This window comes from Mirounga leonina, unplaced genomic scaffold, assembly GCF_011800145.1.
Source record: "Mirounga leonina isolate KUSES-001 unplaced genomic scaffold, KU_Mleo_1.0 Mir_201, whole genome shotgun sequence".
Taxonomy (NCBI): domain Eukaryota; kingdom Metazoa; phylum Chordata; class Mammalia; order Carnivora; family Phocidae; genus Mirounga; species Mirounga leonina.
In genome coordinates, this window is record NW_023270504.1 from 27,997,909 (window position 1) to 28,018,209 (window position 20,301).

The following is a 20,301-nucleotide window of genomic DNA, read 5'->3' on the forward strand; positions in this document are numbered from 1 at the left end:
TGGTTTTATTAAAGCCCGGGGACGGGACCCATAGGCAAGAAGAGCTGCACCGGGGTCATGAGGAGTGGCCCATTATAGACTTTCAAGTTGGGAGGGGGCTAGGGATAGTGTAAGTCTCTAAGGAATTTTGGAAGCAAGGTTTCCAGGACCTTGAGGGGGCTGGCTATTGTTGGGAAAAGGCCATTTATTACCGTGTAATAACACCTTAGTCATGAGACCCTTCAGATGGATATCGGTGGGCCATATTCTTGGGGGATGATTGCCAACACATATCTCGGGGGGGGGTAGAGATAAAAGAAGTTCCTAAAGGAATTTTTATATGTTAAGGTAGACTTACAGGTTCGGGGAGGCGGGGGGCGGGGCAGGGGGGTCTTTTGCCCTTAGCAAAGTGTCAACATCGAGGCAGTTGAGTCCCTACAGGAATGTCACTCTGCCTGTTTCAAGGACTTGTCAGTGGGCTGTAGGTAGTAAGGAAATTTAATAATTTTTCTTCTGCCTTTGTTTCCCACATCAAAAACGAACTGCCCCAGGGACTGAGAAACCTGTGGCAAAAGGCTGCTGAGCTCCGAGCTCACAGGGACGAATTTCAGATGACAGGGCAGTGGCCTCCAGAGTGTGGGAATGGGGGAAGGGTGTGACTGCAGAGCTGACCATCATCCCTCTAGCTACACCATGAAGGCCACAGAGCAACCGAGCAGGTCAGGTACAGGGCCAAGTTCAGTACACTCGGAGACCCCTGAGTGGGCTCAGCTCTCACTTATAATATATGCAATTATAGGATCTACAATCCGTGTCCTTCTATGTGTCAGGTTCCTTGTTAGTAAAATAGGGGCATTAATACCCATCTCAGGAGGTGATTGTCAGGAGTCAACAGGAATATGTTTCACCAGAAGGAACAGAAAGCCTGACAGCCATGCCTAAAAGAATGAGCCTGGGAGGCTCATTCGGTTAAGAGTCTGCCTTCGGCTCAGATCATGATCTCAGGGTCCTGGATGGAGCCCGGTGTCAAGCTTCCTGCTCAGTGGAAAGCCTGCTTCTCCCTCTCCCTCTGCTGCTCCCCCTGCTTGTGCTCTCTTGCTCACTCTCTCTCTCAAATAAATAAATAAAATCTTAAAAAAAAAAAAAACAAAAAAAACGTTGTTCTCATGTCAGTCCACAGGCAGACATGCTAGGGCTCAGGCAGTGTTCAAATCTCATCAATTTTAAGACCTGCTTTTTATTTCCTTTCACATGGTAATATCTTGGGAATCTGGATGTGCTTTACAAACAAGTTGCAGTTTAATTAACAGCATTTTATCTTTCCTAATGGGGCTTAAATAAGGGTGCGTCCTCCAATATTGATAGTGTCTCCAATGAGAGACGATACTTTATTACAAAGGGCTAGACTCAGCCCAGTGGCTTTCATAGTCACACTTGGCCTCATGGTTGCAAGACAGCTGCTGCACCTTTGAGCATCACATCCACAGTACAAGCAAGAGGAAAAGAGAGGTGAGAAGATGACCAGTTTTCTCTTCATGAAACTTCGTCTTTTTAAGTCAGGAAGAGATGTCCTCGCCAGCAAATTTGCACTTATGTATTATTGGCCAGCACTATGTCACGTGGCCTGCTATGGGGTGTTGGGAGGTCGAGTTCTAGGTTTCCAGCCTCTATAAAAGAGGAAAGGAGGGAGAAAGATACGTCCTGAGTGAGCCAACCTACCGTGTCTGCTCGGTACGCAGAGTAAGGAGCCCAGTCTCTGGCAGGTACAGAAGCTCTCCAAACAGCAGCTCTTTACCTCCCCACGCAAACAAAACTGCAAGTGGTTTGTGTCTGGGCTGAGGTAAGCCAGCCCACCAAGCAACTGCATTTCTTGGAGCACTGTAATCAACACTCTCTAGGAATGCAAATGTGGTTTGCCCAGGAAAGGGTGATAAATAAACACTTCTCTCCTTTCCAGCTCTGCAGAGCCATCTCTGTGGGCTTATGCACCAGAAGTTTCTAGGGCAAAATAAATAAACAGGCTGTTTTGCTTTTCTCAAAAATGAGGGTGGTTTTCAAAAGACAACCGACAGAATGGGTGAAGATATTTGCAAATGACATATCAGATAAAGGGCTAGTATCCAAAACCTATAAAGAACTTATCAAACTCAACACCCAAAGAACAAAGAATCCAATCAAGAAATGGGCGGAAGACATGAACAGACATTTTTCCAAAGAAGACATCCAAATGGCCAACAGACACACGAAAAAGTGCTCAACATCGCTCGGCATCAGGGAAATCCAAATCAAAACCTCAATGAGATACCACCTCACACCAGTCAGAATGGCTAAAATTAACAAGTCAGGAAACGACAGATGTTGGTGGGGATGCGGAGAAAGGGGAACCCTCCTACACTGTTGGTGGGAATGCAAGCTGGTGCAGCCACTCTGGAAAACAGTATGGAGGTTCCTCAAAAAGTTGAAAATAGAGCTACCACATGATCCAGCAATTGCACTACTGGGTATTTACCCCAAAGATACAAATGTAGGGATCCGAAGGGGTACATGCACCCTGATGTTTATAGCAGCAATGTCCACAATAGCCAAACTGTGGAAAGAGCCAAGATGTCCATCGACAGATGAATGGATAAAGAAGATGTGGTATATATATACAATGGAATATTATGCAGCCATCAAAAGGAATGAGATCTTGCCATTTGCAACGATGTGGATGGAACTGGAGGGTATTATGCTGAGCGAAATAAGTCAAAAAGAGAAAGACATGTATCATATGACCTCAACTGATATGAGGAATTCTTAATCTCAGGAAACAAACTGAGGGTTGCTGGAGTGGGGGGTGGGGTGGGAGGGATGGGGTGACTGGGTGATAGACACTGGGGAGGGCATGTGCTCTGGTAAGTGCTGTGAATTGTGTGAGACTGTTGAATCTCAGATCTGTACCTCTGAAACAAATAATGCAATATATGTTAAGAAAAAAAGAAGAAGATAGCAGGAGGGGAAGAATGAAGGGGGGGAAATCGGAGGGGGAGACGAACCATGAGAGATGATGGACTCTGAAAAACAAACTGAGGGTTCTAGAGAGGAGGGGGGTGGGAGGATGGGTTAGCCTGGTGATGGGTATTAAAGAGGGCACGTTCTGCACAGAGCACTGGGTGTTATGCACAATGAATCATGGAACACTACATCTAAAACTAATGATGTAATGTATGGTGATTAACATAACAATAAAAAAATTTTTTAAAAATGAGGGTGGTTTTGTTTTTTGTCTTTTGGGATTTTTTTGTTTTTTTGTTTGTTTTTGGTTTCCCTTTTACGGAGCTAAGCCATCTCGCACTTTCACCTACAGCCCCTACTGGCCTCTGTGAGAACAAGCTTCCGGCTGGCATCTGTAGCCTAGCCACTAGGCCATTCTTGTGGACATGCTCAGGCCCTCGAAGATAATGGGAAGGGAGCTGACCTCTCTTCGGTTTCACATCTGTTAACTCGTGTAATCCTCACTGCACATCTGCAAGCAGGGCATAAGCATTTCTCTTTGCCAAAACTACGGCTCAGGGCAAATGTTCAGGGTCATCCAGCTGGTAGGCAAGGAGCAGAGACACAAACCCAGCTCTGTCTGGGGCCTCTACCCTTCCCAACGCAACCCGTTGCCTCCAGAAGTATTGCTTTCTCTTTTATTCTCCGTTTGAGGCCCCCAAACAGTCAGGCATTTCCTCCAACATCAGGAGCGGGTGGAAAGGTTGTCATAGTTACAGTGGAAAGTGAGGGTGTTGGGGCTGCGGCTACCCCCAAGACCTCTGCTCCTCAGGGAGGCCGGCCTCTGACTGTGTGTTTGCAAGGAGGTGGGCTGGAGTGGCAGAGACTACTAGAATGTGACCTCAGAGGTCACCCAGTCCAAAGCCCTCATGGGACAGATGAGGAAGCTGAGACTCTGAGAGATGGGCGAAAGGCAACAGTAAGAAGAGAGAAGAGAACTCAGGCCTCTAAACTTGTAGGCCATTTGCTTTCTCCAGCAAAGCAGGCTCCTGATGGTTTCCAGGCTCTCAGGTGGCCTCTCCCAGTCAATCAGCAAGCCAGGCTGGGAAGTCACCCCGATGAGCCTACTTACAGACTTTAAGGCATTCACTGAATATTTCTAGAGCACTTACACAGGCCAAGCACTAGAACTAGAGCAAAGAACAACAAAGATAATGGCCCAGTGCTCATGGAGCTTATATCCTAGTGGGGCAGACAGAGCAGAAGTAAATAAATGGAGAGAAACAGGAAGATAGCAGATATCAGAGAGTGATGAGTTCCTCAGAAAACAACACAAAGAGAAGATATGGAGTGACCGGAGTGTGCTTCGGAACTGGGGTCAAGGACGAGCTCGCCAGGGGCTGACATCTAAGCTGAGACCTGAATGACAGGAAGAAAGTAGCAGGTGAAGATTGGGGCGGGTGGGGGCAGAGAACTGTTCACATGGAGGACACAGCAGGTGCAAAGCCACTGAGCTGGGGGGATGAGCTTGGCTGAGTGAGGAAGAGAAAGGAGGTCACTGGGGCCTGAGTTCAGGGAGCAAGGGAGAGAGAAAAGTGTCAAGGTAGGAGATGCAGGCCAAGGGTGGATCCTGTAGGGCCCCCTTCAGCCAGGGAGAGAATTTGTTTTTGTTCTCAGTACAATAAGAGGTCACTGGACGGTTTTAAATATACAAGCGCCGTGGTCTCACTTAGGCTTTGAATAGTTCATTCTGGATGCTCTGGAAAGAACAAGAAAAAGGGCAAGAATAAGAAGAGGGAGATGAGTGGTCAAGCGACGCCAGCAGTCCTCCAGGGCCTATGCGCATTGAACCATAAAGCTGGGGTTCTCCCAAGGCTGCTACCTCAGGCAACTGTGCAGGCTGCCCCAAAGCCGAGCATGCCTTTCACCAAAACTCCAATATGAACAGCATCCTCTGAAGCTGTGCATCATGGGTCTGGCTTTTTAGTACCTTATGATTCTCAAAGACACCACCCTTATGTACTCGTGTCAAAGGAGCAAAATAGAAATCCCTTCAGACTATTTTCTGTACAAAAATAAGACAGACAAACCACAAATCATCTACGTCAAGGACTGGATCTTTAATTATGCAGTGAAGTAAGTATGCAGAATAATAAAATCTAAGATAACCTTGTACCTTTAATTAACTCATGTCCAGTGGAAAGTATATTAATCCCTTGGTTATTGGCCCCAATGCTTAGAAAAGAAATCATGGATGATCCAAAAAATCAGTTCTATAATTTATATTTGGGCTAACAATGCACTTAATGATGAGTACTGAGAGGCAGGTTGGAGCTATTCAATGTCCAAATTGAATCATAAATGTTTTAAAAAAATATTCATTCTCTCATCAAATATTTTGCATGCCCACTATTCACCAGGCCTGCTGGGTCCTGGAGAAAACAACCAACCAATATATTCTCTGCCTTTGTGGACCTTAGAGTATAATGGCTGGACAGACATCAAACCAGAAAAACACGCAGAAATAGGCAGCTACAATTTGTAATAAGGTCTGTAATAGAAAAGAGCAGAGAGAATCATGGAGAGGTTCTCATTTAGACCGTGAGGGTCAGAGAAATCCTCTCTGTTGAAACTTTAAGATGGCCAAGGGCCACCCTGGTCGTTGACACACTTCCATTGCTACCCCCCTCATCCTTATCTCTTACCTCTCTTCAAACAAATACTTGCACAGGGACTCACTCCCTTAACCCCTTATCCTTCCTTCCCAACCCCATGCCCTCCAAGCCCTGTGACCCCAAGTGCAAACAGACAACCCTCAAAGCCATCATGCGGAATCAAGGAGGAGTCAGGAGCCAGAGTACCAGACAGAAAGGAGCATGGAACTTCTTGGTCTGGTTCTCACACAGGATCTCACTCCTTTTATGACCTTTGGGAATTGCTTCCTCTCTCCAGAAGTCTCAGTGTCCCCCATCTGTCAAGTGGAAGGAAGCACACTGTCCCTAGAGTCCCCAGGTGAGTTCCCAGACGTCCTTGGAGGGTCCCCGAGCAGACTGGCAGACCCCCAGGCCAGACTGAGAGCAGAGAGGCTGAGAGCAGAAGGAAAAGCCCTAATCCTTCCAGATCCCCTATAGACTGAGCCTGGAGCAGGGCCAGACCCCATGCAGGGCTCCCAAAAGACTGCTTTACAAAACCTGCTTGCTAGCCCCTGACATTTCTTCCCTCCAGGTTTCAGAAACAAGCCCTTGAGACCAGATAAGGAATGTGGTAGGAATAATGTGATTGCAGAAAGTGTGTGGATTTTGTTTCTGGATGCATCACTTGACATAAAGTCAGATACGAGTTGCTCACGCTATGACACTTCTAGTCTCCTCACTCAGCGTCCATCCTGTGAGTCTGGCCCAAAGCACTCTTCATTAGCACAAAATCCCACAGTGGCAACGTGACTTCTGGGGACAGAGGCCCAGGCTAGCTCTAGGCAAGAAGAGGAGAAGATAAATCTTTTTTGCCATTTCCTATTCCCGCCTCTCCTGGGCTCAGCTCTGCCATCTCTGAGAGTCGGATTGGGGAACAGCCAAGGAGAGCCGGTCATGGAAGGAGAGGTGGGGGAGGGGAGCTGCTGTGGACCTGAATAAAAGGAAGGGATAGGGGGCATACATGTGCCTCGAAGGAGGGAGGTAGTCCTAGTCTGGGCCCTAGTTGCTGTTCTACCAACACCGACTGGGTGATATCACGTCCCTCTCCTGAGGGGAAATGAGATCACACTGGACAACCCTGAAGCCATCTTCCAGCTCTAAACTTTTAAAATGCTCAGCAAGTGCTAGTTTCTAGAAGAAATGGGGCAGGAGATGGACTGCAGGTATCCCTGTTTGATAAAAAGCGTGTGCACTGGTGCTGCCTTTGCCCACCTCTTTCAGGAGCAGTACACCCAATGAATGATGACTAAGAGCTTGACACATTCCTGAGGACTTTGGTGGACTTCAGCACAGAGGTGAAGGATCCAGGGCTATTCATGACAGTTGGGGGCTGGGGCCGGGGCAGCCCACATCACCCCAGCATATCTAATACATTTAAGAGCCACTGCCCCAGCTGACCAGATTTGGGAAATTTATGTTAACAGTGTTTTAGACTAAGCCCAAATCATATTGCATGCTATTGGCAGAGTCTCTTGATTGTCGTATAATTTATTTCACATTTACTACAGTCTGTTGTTGTCCATCACTGTGCTAGGTGCTGGAGAAGTAAAGATGAATAGAATCCAGTCCTTGCTTTCCAGCAGTTCCCAACTGACCTGCTGGAGCACCGTGGGGTGTCCTGAACCATTAGTCCAAATGGTACCTATTGCAAGACCCCAACGGAGCAAGCGAAGTCTGATGGGCACACAGTCTGGTGAGCAGATGATAGCTGGCCATTGGTCTCCCTTTGCCTTTTCAGTTGAGCACCCTGGTACAGTAAACAATCTGTATATGTCATAATGAGATGCCAACTTTCAATTAATGTCTAACATATACTTTTGCTCTAATGCAAAATGCATGTTAGCAGTGTCTGTCAAATGGAACACGGCCCCCAAAAGTCACATGATAGTGGAGAGTGGAGTAAGCTGGCTATGAGAAGAGGTGAGAGATGAAAAATCTAGCCAACATGGCGGCTATTAGAACATAAGAAAATGTAACACTTGAGATACACAAGGGCAGGTATTGATAGCAGCAAACTAATATTAGAGGGAGAGCAAATGATAGTGTGGTAACAGTGGATGCTTTCGAAGTCACTGCAGGACCTGGTTATACTATAGCAATAATTGCACTGTAATTATTCCTGACTTGTTTAATGTGTTTTTTAGTATTTTAATGCCTTCAACTGTGCCACACACAATAAAATCAGTAAAGTAAACCAAAAAAAAAAAAAAAATGTTGGAAACCAAGAATCTAGTGGAAAAGAAATGTATAAGAAAATAATTCCAGCTCTACGCTTAAATTCCTAATGGAGACATGAGATGAATAGGAGCAAGGCACTTAGTTCTAGCTAGAGAGGCCAAGGAGGGCTTCCCAGAGGGGTAGATAATTAAAACAAGTTTTGAAGGTTGAGTAAGAGTTCACCAAGTATACAGGGCAAGAAAGGCTTCCAAGTCATGGGAACCACTTGGGCAAATGTGTGGAAGAAAGAACAATGGTGGTATGGCTGGAAAGCACAGAAGGAGTATACAATTGTCAAGAGGGGAAGGTGACGCCAGCTCACAAAAGGATACTAAGGGTGTGACTCTGGTGATATTCTTCCTTCAAATTCAAATTCCCGCCCCACCCCTGCAGAAAAAGTAAGATGATTCTGAAGATACACACGATGGAAATTTCTCTGGGGTCAACAAAATGCCACAAGCCTTAATGTTTTAACTTAGGTAGAAAACACATAACACTAGGTAAGTAGTTGGCAGAAATATCAAGGACACGGTTCTGCCGAGTAGAAGCCTATATTCAGGATCAGTTTCCTAGTTTGTGTGACCCATGAAAATGTGGGGCCTCTGTTTGAAAAGTATTAGGAATTTCAAGACAGCAACAGCAGAGCATTAAATGAAGTGCTGGTCTGACTGAAGCATGGAGCCTTGTGCAGTTTGCCCTAGTGACCAGCCCTATGACTGAGGGAGACCAGAAGGCCTTATTAGAACATTTTCCTCTTTATTGGAATTGGATTTATTTCTTTGGGTAAGAGAGAAGGATGGATGATGGGAGAGATTGAGAGGCCAATTCAAGGCATCAAAAATATTTTTTTAGCTGAATTTTCAACATTTTTGTCCTCAAAGTATCCCTAGTAACAAGAAAAATGTGGGGTATAGCAACCCTGCTTTTTACAACTTGTTTGAGAGTTCCCATGTCACTGAAAAATGCATGCATATTGTGCATTCTTTTTTTTAATTGAGGTACAATTGACATTATAACATTATATTAGTTTCAGGTATATAACATAATGATTCGTTCTTTGTATATATTGTTAAATGATTATCACAATAAGTCTAGTTAATATCTGTCACCTAACCTAGTTACAAAAAATTTTTTTCTGATGATGAGAACTTTTAAGATCTACTTTCTCAGCAACTTTCAAATATGCAATACAGTATTATTATAGTCGCCATGCTGTATATTACATCCGCATGACTTACTTATTTGTAACTAGAAGTTTGTACATTTTGACCCCCTTTGCCCATTTCTCCCACCCCCCCCAACCCCACCTCTGGCACCCACCAATCTATTTGCTGTATCTATGAGCTTGGTTTTTGGGGTTTGTTTGGGTTTTTTTAGATTCCAACATATAAGTGACATCATGTGGTATTTATCTTCTCTGACTTATTCCACTTAGCATAATGCTCTCAAAGTCCATCCATATTGTTGCAAATGGCAAAACTTCATTCCTTTTTATGGCTAATAATATTCCATTATATATATATATTTTTTCTTGATCCATCCATCCATTGATGGGCACAAGTTGTTTCCATATATTGACTATTGTAAATAATGCTGCAATGAACATGGGGGTGCAGGTATCTTTTTGAGTTAGTGTTTTCATCTTCTTTGGATAAATGCCTAGAGGTAAAATTGCTGGTAGTTTTATTTTTGATTTTTTAATTTTTTGGGAAACCTCCATACTATTTTCCATAATGGCTGCACTAATTTACATTCCCACCAACAGTGCACAAGAGTTTCCTTTTCTCCACATCCCACATTCTTCTTAATGTTTATTTAAATATGAAAGATGCTATTAGTAAGGTGGCTGGTTATAAGAAAAATACACAAAAACTGACATCCTGCAATGGAATCAAGATATCAGAAAGACAAGATACCTGCTTCTACATCTCCACCTGCTCCAATCCCATGACATTACAGAAATAATGTTTTGAAAAAGGAATAGATCTGTAATGTTGCTGGAAATCAAGGAAGGGTGCTTACCTGCAGACCGGAAATATTGAAGACCATTTTTTTAAAAAAAAGATAGAATTGGATTGATGAAGAAATGATAAGAAAAAAATATTCAAGCCAAACATGAATAGAATAAACTACTCAAGGTAAGAATAGCTGTTCAAGCTCAGAGTGATCAAATCCATGTGGAGGAGAGTGCCTGAGCCCCTCTTCAGTGTTATTGGTTGAGTAATTCAGAACAAGGGGCCGGTCAGGCTGGCCGTTCCTCCTAGCCATCCATAAACAGGGAGCAGTTTGCAGATTGGGCATTTCCTCCGGGGTTTCTAAAGGGGAGCTCTGACTCAAAAATCTTGTGAGTTGGGGCCAATAGGCAGAGTAGGACCTCAGGTAACTGGCTTCTCAGAGGGATGGAGATCCCCACCTTCAGGGGCTTGTGCCCACAGACCTCACCCCGCACAGACAACTCCCCACAGTAACTGGGGAGGAAAACGGCATTTGGAATAGGCACCAGGGATTTCCAATGGGGTTGTGAAAAATCACTGTGGTCAGATATCAGCCTGTGTAAGAGCTAGTTTTTAGACATTTGTCAGATCTTCATGTGGCTAGATAATTGATCAATGTATAAATATTGCATGAATGTTTGAAAAGATGGTAGAATCTCTGATAAATCAGGATGCTCCCTTTCTATATCTATTGGCCCATACTTATTCATTGTATCATTTAAATCTTCACTGCCGTTCAATGTGTGCCATGTGTGTTAAATTTTCTGGTAGCCACATCAAAATAAGTCAAACTGTTAAGATGAAGTTTAATAGATTTTGTTAAACTCAATATATCTAAAATATGATACTTTCAACACTTAATATTTTAAAATAACATTATTTTTCATACTAAATCTTTGAAATCTGATATGTGTTTTCTGCTGATAGCACATCTCCATTTGAACTAGCCATATTTAAGGTGTTCAGTAGCCTTGTGGCTCCTGGCTATAGTATGTTGCTAGTCACTGCTGAATTGAACAGTACAGTTCTAAATCCTTGGTTATTTTTTGTCTACTTGAACTATTGTTCTGTTTATACGTTTTGAAACTGCACAAAGATTCACGAGTGGACAAGAACAAAACAAAAAGCCTCTTCTTGGACCATTAATTCTTTGCACTTTGAATTCCATTTCATTTATGTTAATATGGGCACACCTGTTTCTTGGTGTTAGCATTTCCTTGGTTAACGCATCTTTTCCGTTCCTTTATTTTGCAGCTTTCTGTGTCTGATATTTTTTATGTGTCCCTTTGAAACAACATTTAACTGAATTTTGTGTTGTTACCCAATGTGAGAGTTGCTGCCTTTTAATGGAGACTTCAACCAAATCACATGAAATTGCGAGCATTGGTATATTTGGATTTATTTTGTCCATATACTTGTACTTTTTACTTACTATACTTTCTTGTTGTTTCTATTCTTCCTTTCGTTCCTTATTTTTGTTTGGTTAATCAAAATTTTAGGTGCTGTTTCCTTTTTTTTTTTTTCTTTTAGTAGTGTTGCATTTATATATCCTATTTTTCTTCTTCCAGCATTTACCTTTCATTTTTTTTCAGCAGAAGAAAGCAGACAGTTTATTTCCAATGATGTGTGATTGTCAACTGATTTTATCTTGTTCTTTTTTTTGGTCATTGTTATCTTTAATTTTAACTAAGTTTAAGTCACACAAATATTTTCTCCTTGTGAAAAACTAACATTATAGGTTTGATCAAATTCCTCTTTAACTACATTCCCAATCCCAGTCCTCTCTCAAAAGGTAATGACTGTAATTACATTTGAAACATATTCTACCAAAAAAATTTTTTTAGAAAAGAAACATATTCTATCAACTTTTTCTATGCATTTCATTATATAAATTTGCATATATATTTGTATATGTGTATGTGTGTGTGTGTGTATCCACAAAAAAAAATTGTATTTTCTGCTATTCTATTTCTTGATATTTATCATGAAGGAACAGTTGAATAGGTAGGCAAAGATATATGTGAAAAAAGTTTGCATAACCATATTGGAAATACTTATCGGAAACATCCTAAATATGCATCAATAGGGGAGAGGATTGGTTAAATAGACTGTGGTACATCCATACATTGTAGCAAAAAAAATATGTACTATATTCGTAAGTCCACTGACATAAAAAGATGACTAAAATATATTCTAAAATGAAATAAATCTGCTTACAAACACACACATGCACACAGACACAATTTACCAAAATAACATGGTGATTATCTCTGATGGCTACGATTTCAGATAATTTTACTTTCTTCTTTAATATTTTATATTGATCAAATTTTTCTACAATCAGCATATACAGATGTTACACTTTTGAAAATATATTGAAAATGTATTCCCCCCCCAAAAAAATAAATTTTAACATAGATGCTCTGGGAATATTCATTATGTTTATCCAAAGGCTTCTCTTCCTCCCCAGCAGGTGACCTTGGATGCCTGGAAAAGCCTCTGCCCCAGTTATAGAAGCAGTCTCTAGAAAACTTGGGGAAGATGAAAGAGGACTAGCTGCATGTGCTACACATACTAAAAAATTCAAGCTGTAAATATTTAAGTGTCATTTTGCATGTTATTTATATATTTGCTCAGCTGTCTGTACTTATGTTTGCTGTACCCTAGATGTGCTTTTCTATGTTTTGCCTTAAATAATGTTCTCCTGGGAGAGAACCAGTCTGTAAAGTCCTTCATGTAGAATGCCAAGAGAGCATTTCAAGCAACTGGACATCTGAGCAATTATCTTGACATTGTTAATAAAGATCAATAATTATTTCAAGCACTAATTAGTGCAAGGAGTGTTCTTGATGTCATTAGAAGTCTATCTCACAACAGTTTAAAATCTCCTACATCTAGTATAACATATCTCTCATGGGCATTATACCTGAGATTGTACAGTTCGATTCCACAATCGTTTCTTTACCACCTCCTATGAAACACCAGATATCATTGCAAAAATGAGGAGGCTAAGTCATCACGTTCACAGTCAAATGCAGGTTGAATTCAAGCTAATCAAAACTGATCAATATTTAACATCTGATCATTTGCCAGTCCTTCTGCAAGAGGAAAGGTACTGACCAGATGATATGTAGCTCTATTTTTCACATGGATGATGAAACCAAGGACAGTTTCCATTCTCTAAGAGGGTAGAAAGGCTCTCAGGAAGAGTTTTTCCCCATTTTAAGGATTTAAAGGGGAAACAGGCTGCCAGACACACTGCTTGATGTGTATGCAGAGAGGCGAGACTTCTACCCGAGTTTTTCTACCTCCAAGAACGGAGCTGTTTTTCTTGGGAATGGCTCGGAGTCTGTACAAAGAGTTCTTATCAGGACCACAGCAGCATGGCAGTGTAACCCAGCAGGAATGTCAGGGGGGCAGGAGGAGAGATCGTGACAGGCTCCTTCATTTCCTTGCAACCTTCCTAGGGAGTGACTGGAAACCGTTTTGAAAGACAGGCTTGTGCTCAGGGGATGGAGACATCCAAGTTTTATGTATCCTGACCTGCGATGGTACAACCTGAATGTTGAGCTAAGCTAATGTACCATGCCTCCTGAGGATGCCAACAACACCAGATCACACTCTGCAGAGCGGTGTGCGCATGTGTGTGTGTATGTGTATGTGTAATCATCCATACGCACAAAGGTATTTTCTGTGACTCTTTTCTATTTCTAGGAATAGATACAGAAATTCGATTTCTGGGAATGGATATAGATACTGTTGGCAGGGAGCAAGGATATGTGCCGGCATGGAGGGGATCCCATGAGATCTACCCTGTAACTCCAAGTAACAGGGACAGGTCGTTATAGAGCAAAGGAGCCTAAGTGTTATTACTATTATTTTTACATTTCTCAGAAAGTCTCTACAACCTCTCTACTCCAGCTCTCCATGTTGGATCACTCTACCAGATGTAATGGTGCCAGAGTGCGGACTGAAAACAGAAGCCACTGGCCCCCAGCAGGGGCAGAGGATATGCCAGACCTGGATGAGGAGCACAGGTCTCCCAATCTGGGACCAAAAGCCCTCTTTCACTGTAGCTTCATGCTTAGGATTCCACAACCCCTCCCTTTTTTTTCTCCCTAAATAAGAGACTGCTCTTCCCATTTTGCAGATGCGAAAAATGAGGTCCAGACCTAGCAGCCACACCCAAGCGTTTGTGACTATGCCAGTGCTTGGAGCTCAGGGGAAACCACTAACTGGGGAGACCATGACAACAAGAGCTGTCTCTTACATTCTCAGTTCAATCCTTGGAAAAAAAATGACAATATTCTTCGTGTGAACACAGAGTAACTGTACCGAAGACTTCCGACTCATGTCCCATTCTCTTCACTCCTCGCCTGGCCCAAGCCAGACCCCCTTCCCTCCCCACAGATCTTAGATTCTCCACCTGCTCCCTCATCATCTTCAAGTGAGTTCTGTGGAATAAAATGCAACAGAGTAGGATCTTGTTAGTGGAGCCATGGTGAGGGCAGGGCCCGTCCTTCACAGAAGGTGAGGACAAAACAAGACAAAGTCCACAAGTCCAGGAATTCATATGCTAGACCTGTGCAGTCTGGTGTGGCAGCCACTGGCCACGTGCAGCTATTGAGCACTTGGGATGTGCGAAGTGCAACAGAAAGACTACGTTTTTTTGTATTTCAATTAATTTTAATTCAATTTTAAAACTGACCATTTGGTTTGGTTATTGGGAAGCATAAGTATGTATGAAGCAACTGAGGTTTGTAACTCTACTTCTTCAACCATAACCATTATGAAATCTAAATACAGATCAAGTATTTCTGATGAAAATGTAGTGTCTAAACTCAGATGTGCTCTGAGTATAAAATACACAGCAGAGTTGGAAGACTTAGCAGGAAGAAAACGTACAGTAGCTCATTAATAATTTTGATATTGATGCATATTGAAATGAACATACATACTTTAGATATATTGTGTGCAATAAAATTGTATCATTAAAATTAATTTCACCTGGTTCTTCTTTTTACATTTTTTAATGTGGCTACTAGGAAACTGTAAATTACATATCGTATTTCTATTGGTTCTCTGCTCTAGATGTTTAATGTTCCTGGGGATAATGCTGGAGAGGGGATATCCTGGTCCAGGGGCTCATTCATCACTTGCCCTCTCATATTGCTACAAGGTCCCTCCAGAACACTTTCCAACCCTCTCTTTCTGAATTACTGGTTTAATGTTACTCACATTGTGAACACGCACTTCCCCTCATCCTTACCCACCGACAGCATTCTCTCTCCTCCGGCCTGCTCCCCCTTCTCTCCTCTGCCTGGCTTTGGGAAAACCCATTTCTACTGTGAAGAGTTCTTCTCTCCCTCCCCATTTCTGTCTCATCCTTTAACACCACCTTCTCTGACTTTTTCTGGCAACCTCCATCTCTTGAAACTACTTCATTAGAGGTCAAGGTCTTAACAAGAGGTCTGCTTCATTAGAGGTCTTGCAAGAAGGTCAGAGGGAGAGGCCGTCACAGGCTTGCTCAGGCCTCTCTCCTGCCATATTGCTCTGCCTCTCCTACCCAACGCTGGTGCTCCCTGTTCATGCCCTCTGTCCTCACCCCCTCGACTTCACGCTCCCCTTCTCTCTTGACGCCCCCATCTCAGGTCAGATTTCTGGGAAACAGACTCTGCATGGAGATGGAGGTCTCGGGAAATAGCCTTGGGAACAACGCCTATAAGAAAGTGAGGAAGTGGGACTGGACAGAGAGTGAACTTGAACCGAGGTGCAGTTTCTACAGAGGCCTCTGCTAATCCCTTGGGAAGCTCTGGAGCTAGAATAGTCCTTCAGGGTCCTCCTGTCTGAAAGTAAGAGGATGTGCCTTTGTATCCCTGCATCAACTGATCAGACCTGATGCCCCCAAGGAAGGGGGCAATGTGGCTTATACTCCTTATCCTGAAATGATTCTCTCAAAAGTCTCCCAAAGATCTCTTCAGCTCCAAGTCTAACCTGTTTTCTTGGGTGCCCTCCTCCTGGGTGCCCTCCTCTTCGGTGTCCCTGTAGCCCGGGCTTCTCCTGGATCTGAGCATTCTGCATGAGTGCTGGCCCTCCTGGATGGTGTCAATTTCTTTCACTGGCTCCTTTTCGAGCTTCCACCTGGGCTCTGTCCTCAGCCCAGCCCTCTCTACATTGTCCAGACTCCCTCCATCTTATCTTCCCTCTGCTTCACAGCACTCCAGGTCTTCCTCCAGACTTCCACACTCAAAGCACCGGCATGGTCCTTCTTCAGACCCCCTCGCTACCCCTCCATCTATGACACACACGGCAAGCTCTGTGGAGCCCCCTGTCCGCTGCATCTTCCACATTCACCCCCATTTCAGGCCTGCCCCTCACAGGGACCACTGGAATCACCTCCTGCGACCTCCACCTGGTCCGCTCTGCTGATTTTTGCTCGGTGCTATGCTTCTGTCAGCAATCCCTGCTTCCAAGGGCTTCCCTGACCTAGCGCCCTAGTAAATTGGTAACCTTGCTTGCTGCAGTCAAGTTTCAGAAGAACGTGGGTGGATAAGCGCAGGCCTTTGTTACTTTGAGAAATAATTTGCTGCACAGGTAGAACAGAGCCAGTTCTCCGCAGCTTCGCACCTGTTCTCAACCAGGGCACGGCCTGTGCTGTGTCTACTCTTCCTCTTTTCTCCAGTCTGGAAGGAGGTCTTGAGGCTTCCTGGGCCCAGGAAACAGAAAGCCAAGCCCATGGTCCAGAGGGCTCTCGCTGGGACAGGGCACTGATGGGAGGCTTCCTTATATATAGGGGGCAGGCAGAGAGAGAGGAGCGGCTCTTTGGGATCAGAGGGGCTTGTCCCTAGAGTCCCTGGGAGCCCCCGCAGGCCAATGTCTCCCCGGACCTGAGCCACGCACCAACCCAGGGGAAGAAAGCAAGACCTGAGAGAGAACCCCCCCCCCGGGTCTGGGAAAGGGGGAGCGGGGGAGCCGCGGGTTTGTGAGCCTCCCCTCCCCTCCTCGCAGGGATCCCCGGGCAACCACACAGCTGCCCCTAACTCCGACTTAATTGGCTCTATGAGCTCCGAATTGAAAAGAGGCCAGCTCCCAAACAAAGACGCGGCCCAGCTCTGGACTTCTGGGCGAGGCCAGCCGGCTGGGAGGAACGGAGCCTGGGACTCGGAGGGGGCGAGCCGGGAGGGTGGGCGCTCGGGAAGCGGGGCGGGGCGGGCCGGCAGGAAGTGCCCGGGGTGCTGGGCTGGAGCCTGGCTGCCCGCACCCTGACGCTCTCCCGCTGGGAGGGCCCGGAGCGCCGCCGCGCCTCCCGAAGCTCCCGCCCCCGTCGCTGCGTGCGGAGCTCGGCGGCCCGCGAGGCCGGGTAAGTGCGGGGGGCGGCGGAGCAGCTCGCGGGGCTCGGGAGGGCCGGGGCGGGGGAGGCGGCGGGAGGCGGGGGGAGGCGGGGGGGGCGGGGGGAGGCGGGGGGGCGGGGGGAGGCGGCGGGCGGGTCGCACCCCCACCTCCCTCCCCGTGCCGCGCGGCCCGCCGTGCTGAGCCGGACCGGGCCTGGGCGGTCGGGGGCCAGCGGACTCTGGATGCGGAGTGGGGGCGGGAGGCCTCGGGTTCCTCTGGGTGGACGCGGGCGCGCACAGGGCTCTGCGGGGGTCGCAGCTTTGTGTCCCTAATTATACTCTTGAGTCACGAGTCCGCCTTTCTGCGCTTATAGCCTTGGGAGAGGGCTCTGGGCTTCTGGGTGTCTTGTGCCGCCCAGCGTGCTCGGTGCCTGTCGGTTTCTCGTCAAAATGTCATTTTCTTTGTCCACCTGGATTCTGGTAGCTGGCTCTTAGGCATAAGCCCGGGGTGACCGGTCCAGAGTAATCCTAGCTAGAATTGTATAGAGTTAGCAGAGTTTGCTAAATGCTGGCAGCTGGTGTGGCTTCTGTGTCCCATGGGGACACATCTGTGTATTTGTGGGGACATGGCTATGCAGGCCCCGTCACCTGTGTTTGCCTGTCCAGTCCTGCAGGTGCAGTTGGCCGGTTTGGTATGGGAAGAAGGAAGATGTGGATGGTTCTAGGGTGTATTTTCCCAGTGGTATGTTCAGTATTGAGAAGCGTGAACTGGCTGAAAATATGAAAATATGAAAGGAAGGAGGGGTCAGTCAGGTTGGACAGGAGAGCATCTCACCTTGGGTCTAAATTGCTACAGATCTCTCCAGCATGTGGGCACACAGTATGAGGCAGGGATAGCAAGAAGAGAAGAGGCAGCTTCTGGAAACCCTCCTTAGTACACTCCAGGGCATAAGATGTAGGTGGAAGGGAGAGAGGGAATGAGTGTGGTATTAAACCAGGGTGGATACTCTGTGTTTAATCTGTGAGCAGCTTGATGATAGCTACCTTTGGAATCTGGAGCCCTGGGTTTGAATCATAATTCAGTGGTTGTTACTATGTTACTAGTGATGTTCCCTGCACAGGTCTCTCAGTGGCTCAGTTGCTTGTGTGCAAAATGCGATTTAGAACTGCTGTCCTGGGACGCCTGGGTGGCTCAGCCGTTAAGCGTCTGCCTTCGGCTCAGGTCATGATCCCAGGGTCCTGGGATCGAGCCCCACATCGGGCTCCCTGCTCAGCGGAGGGCCTGCTTCTCCCTCTCCCACTCCCCCTGCTTGTGTTCCTTCTCTCACTGTGTCTCTCTCTGTCAAATAAATAAATAAAATCTTAAAAAAAAAAAAAAAAGAACTGCTGTCCTGCCTACCTCAGGAGGTACTGGAGGCTCAAATTGGCTAATGCCTGGGAAAGTGCTGGGACAGCCTTAGGCTCGGAGGGCGAAGGGCAAATGCTGGGCACATGGGGTGGAGTCTGAGGCTTGGGGAACACTTTGAGGGCCTGGAGCTATTTGGCTGGGGTTAGTAAAGGGAGCCATTTGCATACTGCTTCCCATGATATTCAGCAGGAGCGTGTGCCTAGAGCCCAGCTTTGGACTCTTGGTGTGTTTGATCCGTACAGACCTTGCAGTGCTGGAGGTTTTGTATGAAAGCCTTCTACAGCCCAGGAGGAAAACTGGCTTGGCTGGCCTTTAAGTTGTGTAACCCTAGAGCAGCTTGACTTTGCAGGGAGCCTTCTTCTGGGTGAGCCGCCATCTTGCTTTTATCTTCATGCCACCAACAGAAGCAGTAAAGAGCCCTTTCCACAGTTTGAAGCCAGGGACATAAGAGAGGAGGGAGTTTTCCCAAGCAACGTCATGGGTATGGGATGGCAACTGCATGGTGCTGTCTTCTGGGGTACAGAGCCAGACTCAAACCGGCTGAGGAGGGCTGAGAGGGCACTAAGAGTCATGACAGGCGGCCCTGAATGCCAGGGCAGGTGTGGGGTTTTGTGGGCACTTAGATATCCCCCGTTACAGAGCCTTATTTGCGTGTAGCAGCTGTGTAGCCAACACTGCGAAAGGTAAGAGCCCTGGCCAGGGGGCCTGGAAACCCAGGGTCAAGTCCTGGCTCGGCTCTCAACTTGTGTGTCCTGGGGAACATCACTTCACCTCTTTGGGTCAGCTTCCTCACTGGTCAAAATCAGGGCATCTGTCCAACCGGTTGTTCTGCCCTCCGCTCAGGTTTTACTGCCTCAGAGAGGCCTTTCTTCAATCCCCCATCTAAAGTAGCTTCCTCCTGGGCCACAAGCACATTGCCCTGATCTGATTCTTTCATAGCACTTACCATCGTCTGAACTTAGCTCTGCTATCTCCAGCCATACTGGAAGATTCTGGAAAGCAGGGCCCTCCCCCGGTCCTCCTACCTGCTGGCTCACCAGCCCCTGGAACATAGTAGGTACTCAGAAAACGTTGTGTCGGTGATCGAGCGAATAACTTAATAAGCAGGGAATGGTGGCATGCTTTTCAAATTGTGCTCCTAGGAGCTTTTGAGGGAGGAGCAAGCCCCATAAGCAGGGCCATGGGTCCCTCACTCCAACAGCTGGGGGTTAATCTGAGTTATGGGCTGGCATCCAGCTAGGATTTCCTTTGAAGAAAGGGCCCTCCCACTAAGATAAAACTGGAAAACCATTGTATCAGAAGATGCCGAGGGGCCTTTTCAAGTCCAAGTTGAAATAATAGTCCTGCAGCTGGAAATAGTGCAGGCTCAGCCCTCAAGGAGGACCAACGGCAATGATTCAGACACATCCTACAGATCACTTCTGCTTGGCCAGGGAAGTCATCATAGGGTTGTTTTTTTTGCAACCGGTTTAATTTCCTGAATTTTTGGACAAGGTTAATATGAAGATGATTTTGCACACAGTCCAGCAACCAGAGGTCCGTGGGAACTCTGAACTATGTGTGAGATGAGCAGGAGGGGACACTGACTATCTGCAAAGCGGATAAGCCACACTCTGATTGAGAGCTGCCTGTTCAGGGTGACCATGTCTGTCATCATCCTCCCGCGGGTATGTTTCCAGGCGGACTGTCCAGATGTGCCTCCTGCC

General features: G+C 45.9%; 1 protein-coding gene across 1 annotated transcript in view; it reads left to right on the forward strand.

Moving 5' to 3' along the window:
* The first annotated feature begins 17,087 nt into the window (after positions 1–17,087).
* TSPAN11 (tetraspanin 11) overlaps positions 17,088–20,301 on the forward strand; it is a 66,560-nt gene continuing 63,346 nt past the window's right edge. Inside the window, exon 1 of the mRNA XM_035028451.1 lies at positions 17,088–17,216. The gene's annotated coding sequence lies outside the window, so the exon portion shown is untranslated. The remainder of the gene's footprint in view (positions 17,217–20,301) is intronic.